General features: G+C 39.4%; 1 long non-coding RNA gene across 1 annotated transcript; it reads right to left on the minus strand.

Annotated features, from left to right (window-relative positions):
- Window positions 1-10,768: 10,768 nt before the first annotated feature.
- LOC149900972 (uncharacterized) lies at window positions 10,769-11,240 on the minus strand. Its single transcript, XR_016457705.1, has 2 exons — window positions 10,976-11,240; window positions 10,769-10,867 (listed from the first exon to the last, which is right to left on the minus strand). It is a non-coding gene; the product is annotated as an uncharacterized LOC149900972 (long non-coding RNA).
- Window positions 11,241-11,627: the final 387 nt, after the last annotated feature.

Raw genomic sequence — 11,627 nt, forward strand, 5'->3', positions numbered from 1 at the left:
GATGTATTTTTCATATCACGTTTTAGTTCAGCGTAGGTACAGCTGTGAATTACGCTATTGGTGGAGTTTTATTAAAAGAAAATGATATGTTTCCACATTAATTGTTTCCAAGAGTTTTTATGGAAGACCAGATAAGGTAGTGAATGAATGAAGTCCTTAAAACTAACGAATTAATTGCACTCACAAAAAAATTTTTCTCTTTCTACCTTCCATTTTTTATAATATGTTTGTGGAAATTCTATATGTAGCAACGCAAATTAAATATATATGAAAATAACAGGCAAGCAAATATAATGGATGGGTGGAATAATTTTATTTGGCATTGTTAAATTATAGTAGACGAAGAACACAAAGGTATATATTTATCTTAATACATATTAATACGCAGTGAGTCGTCTCTTATGTAATTTAGTGTTTCTTGTATCACGATGACAATATTATGTTTAATATTTTGTTGCCATCGCGATTGTAATGAAACACAGGTGAAATTCATGAGGAGAACAAATTTGGTATGTAATAAAAATAAGGGCTATTTTTAGTGTGGGGTGGGGTGTCAACAGGCTATAATATTAATGTATGTAATACATAAGCACTCGATTATGGCATAGAAATTTCAAGATTTTCTTCTAATGAGGTAGAATTTTATGGAACAAGGTATTTCATTCGACCGCCTTCTTAGTAGGTTCGATGGTTCGATTTCCGATTGAGACTTACAAAAAATTTAATATCCAGCGAGACAGTACCCATAAAAAAAGGAAAAAGAAAATTCATCAAACTAAATTAGTGTAATAAAAACCCTAAGTTTCACTTGAGTAATGTTAGTTTTAGCTATTAATAATTCGGTTTTATTGAAACTAAACGTAATTTCCCAGGAGATAGGGGTTACTTCGTAATTATTTATCATTGTGTATAATAGAAAAGTATAAGAATGATGTAAAATGCATTTATATTCTGAAAGATGTGGACCCGCCCTACATGAACATCGTTACGATGATGTATCGATACCTACATATGAAGTCGTTTCACGGAAAAACTCAAGTGGGATCAACTAGTTTTTAGTTTAGTACTTAAATCAAACGATTCATTCTTCGATTCCAAGTGCGCTTGGAAAGGTCAAAAAAATGTCAAAAATTATTGAAAAATTCATTTAAACATTAACCATTTATGATAAAGGAAATAAGAAATACCAATTAACTACTTCCTTATAAAACACACATTAACCTAATTCTATGACGTGTGTTTTTTTAAAACGAAAGAATGGAAAGATCGTGAGATCGTGGCCCCCTACGTTACACCAGTCACGAACCCACCTCAGTGATTGAATTTGTTCCAATCTTTTATAAGTGACACTCTACGGGCCACGATATGTATTCTATAATATCCTGTATATAACGAAACTAAAGTAAATGTTACATGATTGCTAATAAATATAAAAAGATTAAACTATACACTATATCTTTATTACCTAATATCGCCCTCAAATTTACAGAAATAGGATTAACCAAATTTGAATAGGATCACACACATGAGATCAGTTTAAAAAAAAATTATCAACATCCATTCACTTAGTCGAAAGTTTGGAGGTAACAAAACCAAAAAATACAGTCGAATTAAAAAACTTCTAATTTAGAAGTCGGTTGAAAAAGTCTCTAATTCATTAGCAATTATCTACTAAGCAGATGTTCCAAAACTTCTAGAAGGTTCTATTGCAGTCTTCATTAAGATTCTTTCCACGTAGTTAGTACGAAGATAGCATTATCGGAAATATGTCAAGCTGGGAAAGCCACAACGTCCCTTGTTGTGGTACTCGCAAGTCTTAGTGAACTTAGCAGATCATTTTTAGCAGATCAAAAAAAAATGTGAGTTCTTATCGCGTGCAGTTGAGTTCTACAGTTCCTGATACTTTTTAGAAATAGTTCTGGCGTTTTTACCTTAAAAAACGACATTTGAAAAAATGATCTGCCAACTTCCCGTAGCAGATCATTTTTAGCAGATCAAAAAAAAATGTGAGTTCTTATCGCGTGCAGTTGAGTTCTACAGTTCCAGATACTTTTTAGAAATAGTTCTGGCGTTTTTACCTTAACAAACGACATTTGAAAAAACCCGACCTGGACCCGGCTTAACGTGACGCTAAGACGTAATGCTACGACGTGATGCTACGACATGATGCTACGACGTGATGCTACGCTGTGATACTACGGCGTGATGCTACGGCGTAATGCTACGGTGTGATGCTACGGTGTGATGCTACGGCATGATGCTACGGCATGATGCTACGGCATGATGCTACGGCATGATGCTACGGCGTGATGCTACGGCGTGATGCTACGGCGTAATGCTACGGCGCGATGCTACGGCATGATGCTACGGCATGATGCTACGGCTTGATGCTACGGCATGAAGCTACGGCTTGATGCTACGGCATGAAGCTACGGCATGATGCTACGGCATGATACTACGGCGTGATGCTACGGCGTGATGCTACGGCATGGTGCTACGGCGTGATGAAATATGACATAAATAAATTTTCTAGTGTTTCATTTTACGCGAGTATTTCTAAAAAGTATCAGGAACTGTAGAACTCAACTGCAAGCGATAAGAACTCACATTTTTTTTTGATCTGCTAAAAATGATCTGCTAAGTTCACTAACATCCAAGTCTTTGGGTTGAGTATTGACACTGTAATTTCCCAAGGAAGCAAGTAATTGCATTTTGTGTATTCTATACAATAAAATCGTACAATAAAACTGTACAGTGTACATTGATTATTTTTTTTAATAATACTTGGGCGTGATCTACGATATCGAAGCCAAAAATAGGTTTTTAGAATTTTTGTCTGTTTGTCTGTGTGTATGTCCGGGCTAAACTTAAAAAGGCATGGATTTACTTCAAATTTGGTACAGAGATAGCTTGAGACCTGCGGAAGGATATAGGATAGGTTTTATATTGGAAATCCCATGGGAACGGGAACTATATGGGTTTTACTTTGACTATGCGGGTGAAGCTGCGGGCAGAAAGCTAGTACGATATAACGTCACTGGCATAGGTATTGTTCTTAAATTGCATTTGTAGCAGATTAGACTAGAGGTAAGTAAATTGCTGGATTATTATTAAAAGTGAATTTTATTAAAATGTTTGGGAAAATAACGAATTTATAAATGACTAGCGGTCCGCCCCGGCTTCGCCTGTGGTACCTACATGTTTATGTTTTTTTTTTCATTAGAACCATCCTCGTACTTCAAGGAATAGATTCCGCAGCGCACGCGATGACAGAATTTTTATTAAGGAATTTTTTACACCTTGGGTTTTATTGCATTTTTGGTAAGGATTTCTAATTTTTTTGAAAATGCAATATAGCCTATGTCGCTCAGTGAAGACTGAAGATGCAGCTTTCTAATGAGGAAAGAATTTTTGAAATCGGTCCAGTTGTTTATGCGTGAAAGCCATACATACATACATAATTACAAACCTTTCCTCTTTATAATATTAGTATAGATTAGTATAGATGAACATGAGTGAATAATAAAGATGTGTAAAAAATTGTGTGTGAAAAATTTAAGATTTAACCGGCTTAATTTATAGTGTAGTATTTGGTAGCTATGTTTACATACTGTAATCATTTTCTTACTAAATTAAAACGATCTTTCTTCCATAATTGTTTGATGTTCTCCAAAGACAAGTAAGCAAGTCTCATAAAAATCCTAGCGGAGGCAAATACAAGGGCAGTTATTGTCTCCAAGAAAGATAATTACATTCATTCGTACTTGTTGCCTGTTCCTAGATTCTTTTGTTCACTTCATTAGCTAGGAAAATGTCTTGTGAACTAGGTTGCTGTTTGTGACGAATTATTATGTCTTACTTTTTGATACGTAAATGAAAGGCGGGCTTCAACGACAGACTGATTTATTACGAAGAAACAGATTTACCCTCAACCATACTAATTAATTTGTTACTTATTCTATACTACCGTTATTACACTCCTCCGCAACAAGATCACAATAACATAATACAGGGCAAGTAATTAACACACAAACTTAAAAGATACAACAGTAATTAACATACAAACTTAAAAGACAGCTTGGAACATAATAAACATAAGGAAACGCCTTGATTGCACAATTACACATATGAATATTGAATACCATAACCCAAATTACATATACTTAATAATTAATATTATATAAATACTACTAGAACCTAAATTACATATACTCCGTTACAATAATTTTTTTGCTCGATTAATTGCACGCAGTGCACGAGCGGACATTTGTGATGTCTCAGGGCTAACCTGCGACGCTTTTGGTGCCGCCTCTACGCGGGCCGGTGGGGACAGCCCTGCAGTCTCTGACTGGTGATTTGTTTCGTCACCACTGGCTGCGTCTTCCCACGTCTCCCCCTCGAGTTTTTTACCGGCCTCAAGGTCACCCGCGTCGTCTGTACCGGTGGCATTTGTGCGTGTTAACGAGAACCTATTTTTCGCGGATATTATTTGATCGACGTGCCTTCGCCACTCGATGCCGTTACCTAACTCGACTTTATATGAAACCGGTCCTGTCTTTTTAGAAACAGTGCCCTCTACCCACTTATCTTCCTTAGACCTATAATCCCTCGCGAGCACAGCATCCCCCACGCTAAACTCCCGTAACGTCGCCGAACTGCGCGCGATTTGCTTTTCCTGTTTATCGCGAACCGCAGCCGCCACGTCGGGTCGCAATGCGTCCAGGCGACTGCGTAGGCGTCGTCCTTGTAGTGCTAATGCTGGTGATATACCCGTCGTGGCGTGCTCACAATTTCGATATTTAAAAAGAAATTTATTTAGTGCTGTGCTCACGTCCTCGCCTTCAAATAACGCTCTTTTAATTGTTTTTTTAATAATTTTGACGGCGTTTTCCGCCGCCCCGTTCCCTTGTGGCCGATAAGGGGCCGAAGTCGTGTGCCTAATACAATTATTTTTACAATAAGTCTTAAACTCATACGAAGAAAAGGGTGGACCGTTATCAGTTACAAGTTGCGATGGTAGACCGAACCTTGCGAATATGCCTCTCAAAACTTTTATAGTGAAATCTGCATTCGTATACCGCATTGAATAAGCTTCAATCCACTTAGAATGTGCGTCCACTAAAATTAAATAGCGTACACCCCCGCAATCTGCAAAATCTGCGTGAACGCGCTGCCACGGGTGCAGCGGGAACTCCCACGGGTGCAGCTGTGCGCGCGCCGGCGCGTCCAGCACCGAGCGGCACGCTGGACACGACCTACATGTTTCTTCAATATCCTTATCTAAACTCGCCCAGTATACATAATTTCGTGATAAGGTTTTCATTTTATTCATACCAAGGTGCCCCTCATGAATCTCCTCTAAAATTTTGTTTTGTAAAACGTACGGAATGACTATTCTATATTTATATATAACGCACCCCTGTTCAACTACAAAATCCTGTTTTCTAGCAAAATAGGGTTTCTCCTCATCGCAACTCGGACTAAGCGGCCAGCCAAAAAGAATATACCGCTTAATTTTACACAATAAGTTGTCACGTTCCGTTTCCGCGGCGACATCGCTGTAACAAACAGGTAATGCGTCCGCAACTAAATTTAAATAATCTACTGAATCTGTAATGCGACCCTCTCGTGTTAACGGTAACCTCGATAACGCATCAGCCGGCCCGTTGTCCGCTGACCTAACAAATTCAATCTTAAAATCGTATGCAGCCAGACGCGCTGCCCATCGCTGCAAACGGCTCGCTGCCGTCTGCGGAATACCGCCCTTACTGCCAAAAATATATGTTAGTGGTTGGTGATCTGTGCGTAATGTGAATCGTCTACCGAATAAATACTGGTGGTGTTTCGTTACACCGAACAAAATAGCGAGCGCTTCTTTGTCAAGTTGACTGTAATTACGTTCAGCCGAGTTAAGCGTGCGCGACACACAGCTTACCGGCCGCTCGCTGCCGTCCGCGTAGCGATGCGCCAGCACAGCGCCCAGCCCGTACGCGCTACTATCCACCGCTAATACTAACTCGCGTCCTTCCTCGTAATGTGCCAAACACCGTTCATTTAAAAGTGCTCGCTTTGCCTCATTAGGGTGCACTCACACACATCAGTCACCGTCAAGTCACCGATGACTGATCGGTGACGGTTTGTGTACGTATCCACAAACACCAGTCACCGTCATGTTGTCCGTCAGTCACGTCGCCGGTTTGACTGAATCATTGAACACATACATCAGGTTAGTCAGTGATTAGACGTGTGTCACGCTAGAGAACATGTAGCAATTGACGGTAGCACGACGCTGACTGAACTGAGACGTGACGGCACCGGGTGAGTGGGGATAAAAGTATGGTACATGTATGGAAAGATTATTTGACGTGCCTGACCGGGGACGTCACTGATAGATTTCGTGCCGGCGACTGTCGTGTGGGAACAGAGTCATACTAGAACTATTGATACATATTTTTTTTTAATCCTGTCCGGTGACGTGCCGTGACGGTGACTGATGTGTGTGAGTGCACCCTAAGGGTGCACTCACACACATCAGTCACCGTCAAGTCACCGATGACTGATCGGTGACGGTTTGTGTACGTATCCACAAACACCAGTCACCGTCATGTTGTCCGTCAGTCACGTCGCCGGTTTGACTGAATCATTGAACACATACATCAGGTTAGTCAGTGATTAGACGTGTGTCACGCTAGAGAACATGTAGCAATTATTGACGGTAGCACGACGCTGACTGAACTGAGACGTGACGGCACCGGGTGAGTGGGGATAAAAGTATGATACATGTATGGAAAGATTATTTGACGTGCCTGACCGGTGACGTCACTGATAGATTTCGTGCCGGCGACTGTCGTGTGGGAACAGAGTCATACTAGAACTATTGATACATATTTTTTTTTAATCCTGTCCGGTGACGTGCCGTGACGGTGACTGATGTGTGTGAGTGCACCCTTAACGCTTCCCTACAGTTTGAATCCCATTTCCAGTTCACGTTCTTTTTTAATAAATTATGTAAAGGTTGTAATATAGTACTTAAATTAGGAATAAATCGACCGTAATAGTTAAGCATGCCTAGGAAACTCTTAAGTTGCGAAACATTATTAGGTGTGGGTGCACTGGAAATAAGCGAGTTTTCCGCGCACGCCGCGTGATTGCGTCATCAAACGAAAACTTTAGGGTTGTACCGAGCGCGTAAATTAAACACAGAGTTGCTGAAACACTTAATTTTTTATTGTTAATTATATTCGTTACATTATACAATAAAAAAAATTAAATCTGATAGTAGTTGTTTCCTTCGGTTTCACCCGCGTGGACCCGCTATATGTGTCTCCTGGTTCCTGTTTAGGCAATTGAAAAAAAGACAATTCCTTGTTATTCACTCTTGAACTCCGACACCCGTCCACATCGCAATAACCGGGCATCTTGGTAGCGAGCGCGGGAAACGTGACGCGGGTGCGCAGTCTCGCGTGTGCCAACCAACTGCCGCTTGGGTCGGTACCGACCTACTGTGCGGTAGGCACTTATAGCGCGACCTTGAGCGAGTGATGGAGGCCTGCCTTGGCCCTTAGTCAAACGTCAGTATCGCCGAGGAATAGAAATTGCTAACGCTAATTATTGACATAAGCTCATGATATTTTGGTAATGGTTCGGTCACACTACCAACGACGATGACGACCACGACCAAAATTCAAATCTTGCCAAAATTTATTCAAAATAAAATATGTAAATCTCCCGTCATTACGGTACTCGGAAAAAATTAATTCGAGGTCAATTAATAAAAAAATAGTTTTTTTTTTGCGATTTTCGCCGAGACGGTAAGTTTATCATACCATCACCTGGAACCAAAATTGTACATCATAAAATTATCTATAAAAAAGGTTAAATACATTTTTTTCTAGGAGCTACCGTTTCTACGAAAAGCCTATTTTTTTATCCATTGATCTCGAAAAAATTTTTTTAATTGTGTTTTGCACAATTTATTTAATTTCGACTGGATGAAAATTTTGTTTGTAGTCGTCGTCGTCGTTGGTAGTGTGACCGAATCCTTAGGCAAAACATACGCTTATGTCAATTTGTATCGATAGCGTATTCTATTCCTTAGCGTTTTGACGGTTATCTCGGCGCTCTTGTTATCTTAATATCACATAAAAACATGAAAATTACCCAGCTGTAGGTTTTGAGTCCCATGCGAATGTCGAAATTTTCGAAAATTTTCAGCATTTACGGCTGTATCTTTTGATGCGTTGGCTTGTGAGTTCGACTTTTTCACATAAAATGGACCGAAGACTTGAGTATTCGATATAAATTTCAGCTTGATACCAAAAACAAAAACATGACTGGATCATTAAATATGAATCAGTAAAATTAACAGCTTTTCAAATTCACGAGAAATCTAATAAAAATATTTCTGTAGCCTAATTTTTGTCATTTTCGAAGCCTAATTTTTTTTGGTAATACAACCATAGGAAACTTATAGCATCTAAGGTTAGACAACCAAGGTTAGGTTTGAGGCGTGGCACGAAAATTCGCGATGCGCGTGAGTCTGACGTTGCCAGATACAATAAATTTGTTAAAATAATGCAGCAAAATATAAATAATACTTTATATTTTAATATTTTGGTCGGAACCGGGAGAACCGGGTTTCATACTATTCAGACCCGGTTCTCAAGATCATCAAAAAACCCGGGTTTACCCGGGTTTTTCGGAACCGGGTAAACCCGGGTGCATGCCCTAGTCGTGACGTCGATGTTGTACAAACCGTCGTCCGACTCGTCGCTTACAAAATTTTGCCGACCTGACACTCGTTTGCACATCACTTTTATATGGCCCCGCTGGCCGCACTCATCACAGTTGTAATGCTTAAACCGACACTTTTCTGCCGCATGCGCCTTGCCGCAGCGCCAACAGTTGCGCCCGCGGTGACCGAGCGCCTCCGCGCCGGCGGCCGGCCGCGCCTCGAGCGTGCGGCCCGCGCCCCGCGCGCCGGCAGCCCGCAGCGGCCGCGCGCGCTGGCCGGCCGAGCCGCCGACGCCGCGCGCGTAGTGCAGGCCCTCGCCCGCCTCGCCGCTCGCCGCTGCCGTTGAATCCGTCGTCCCCGCCCCGGTGGAGCCGCTCACTTCTGCGTGCTTCTCCGCAGCCTCTAAAGCTAGCGCGAGTTCCACGGCCTCCCTGTACTGAATTTTTTTCTCGGCGAATATTCTGGAACGCATCGCATCGTTCGATAGTCCCGACACGAATTGATCGCGCAGGTTCTCCTCCAGAGTTGAACACGAACTGCATTTACCAAAATTGCAAGTAGCCGCGAGATGCTTCAACGCTTGTAGGTACTCAGTGAGCGATTCGCCGGCACGCTGACGCCGCAATCGAAACACGTGTCTCTCGGCGATTTCGGAGCGCTGAGGTTCCAAATGTTCCGTCACGATTTGTATTAATTGTTCATAAGTTTTATTTTCAGGGAAACTCGGAGCACATAGATCGCACATCAACGCGTAAGTTTCTTCGCCCACGACCGTTATCAACATGGACACCTTTAAATCGTCACCAATTTCGTTCAATTTAATGTACTGATTTACTCGTCGTATATACGCAGGCCACTGCTTCGAACTCAAATTGAAAGGTTCTATTTTACCGATAGGCATCTTGGATTTCGCGAAGAACAAACAGTTTAAACACAACGAAAAAAAAAATCCTGCCTCGTCGCCAATGATACGTAAATGAAAGGCGGGCTTCAACGACAGACTGATTTATTACGAAGAAACAGATTTACCCTCAACCATACTAATTAATTTGTTACTTATTCTATACTACCGTTATTACACTTTTAACGTAGTTATTGCAAATGTTTTAGTTATGCTGCGAATAGACTAAATGCTTGTTTCCTGTAATTCTGGGCTCATTTATCATTACATTTGGGTTTATTTTCGTTCGAACCCTTAAAGGTATACCATTTGTTGCATGGGTTTTTGTGAAAGGGCTAATAGGTTAATGATAGAACCTAGGGTTCTAAGGTGGATGTTTCTTATAAATTGTGACGGTAAATACTAACTAACGATTTAAAAGAAAAATTACGAGATTTTTTGTTTTCATTATTGTTAATTATTGCATACTTACCTACTGGTCCGTAGTTGACCTGCGTTCGAGGAAGAAAATCGTTGAAATTAGCCTATTAATACGTGCCTTTTATTTTAATCATATTCATATATTATATGCATTAACATTCATACCAATCTGACCATAGTCCATAAATTATTCACCCAATTGCATAATAATTATCGTGTAAGGGCTGATTTTTCAATCCTTTGTTAAAACTTATTCGTCAAATAGTGTATAAAACTACCATTTTACTTCTTCTTCTTCTTCTTTTTAGCAAATGGCAACTCCCGATCCCAGTGAGGACGGATTCTGCCAATGTCAAGTATAGGTAAACCAGAATCTGATGGCAATTAGGGAAATCAAAATTTTGAGTGTGCAACCCTAGGGAAAATGGACTGAACGATCTTGATACTGCTTATTTTTTAGTTTGTTCTCAATATCATTAGTCACATTACATAAGTGGACAATACTATACTTAATAATGAGATATTCACTTAATATTATGTAGGTACATACTTACATGTATAATATACATATTACTTTTTATACAGGTAATACATATTATTATTTACACATACCTATATTTGTATGTTCATTATCATTATGCCATGTGAAAATATCGATGTTATATCGATAGAAAACTAGACTGCTTATAATTTTTTATAAAATAAAATAAAAATAAAATAAAATTGTTTATTTTCGTAAGTATTAACAGATACACACATTATAAAATTTACTTGGACAGCTTGGACTTGACGAATAGCCGTATTGGAAACTCCTGTAATAAGTTTTCATAAAATTATATTCCAATCAACAAACAAAATTATAGTTACCTACATATAATATTTTTTAATTGAAAGTATCAAAGCGGGTAAGTCCAATTTACCAATAAAATCTTCTAAATTGAAAATTGTGATGTGTTTGACCCTTCTTCATCAAATATTTTTCTATACACATTATAAACAACACCTCTTGCTTGTGATCACAGCGGCTTTTTCGACATTTTCGAAGATTTTTTAGACAAAATCCTAAAAATTATTTATCAACTGCAAAAAAGACAAATAATTTGACAACCAATTTGATAGTTGTCAAATAAGTTGCCACATGAAAATCTTTTATTTCTTAAATATAAATATGCCATCAGATTCTGGTAGACCTATAACTACCATTTTAAAAACGTATTCTAATTGCTTTAAAAACGTATTCTAATTGCCCGTATTTGACAGTTTACGTGACATTTTAATATTATCGTGTAATACTTTATTGGACGAATAAATTTTATCCAAGCATTGAAAAATCGGCCCTTAATTAATATTCTTGCTAGAAGTAAGAAAAATATAATTTATTTCAGTTTATTTCCAGATAAATAAATACTCATATAGTGAAGGAAAACATCGTGGCGAAACCGACATGTTGAAGAATCAAATGTTCCTGAAGCCTGGCCTAGCCTCACCCTCAAAGGAGGCCCGTGTCCCAGCAGTGGGAACGTATATAGGCTGATGATGAAATACTAACGGCAAATAATTATCTCGAGTAGG

Source organism: Colias eurytheme, chromosome 17 (assembly GCF_061535395.1).
Source record: "Colias eurytheme isolate Ceu_HAF_F1 chromosome 17, ilColEury1 Martin Lab GWU primary, whole genome shotgun sequence".
Classification (NCBI taxonomy): Eukaryota; Metazoa; Arthropoda; class Insecta; order Lepidoptera; family Pieridae; genus Colias; species Colias eurytheme.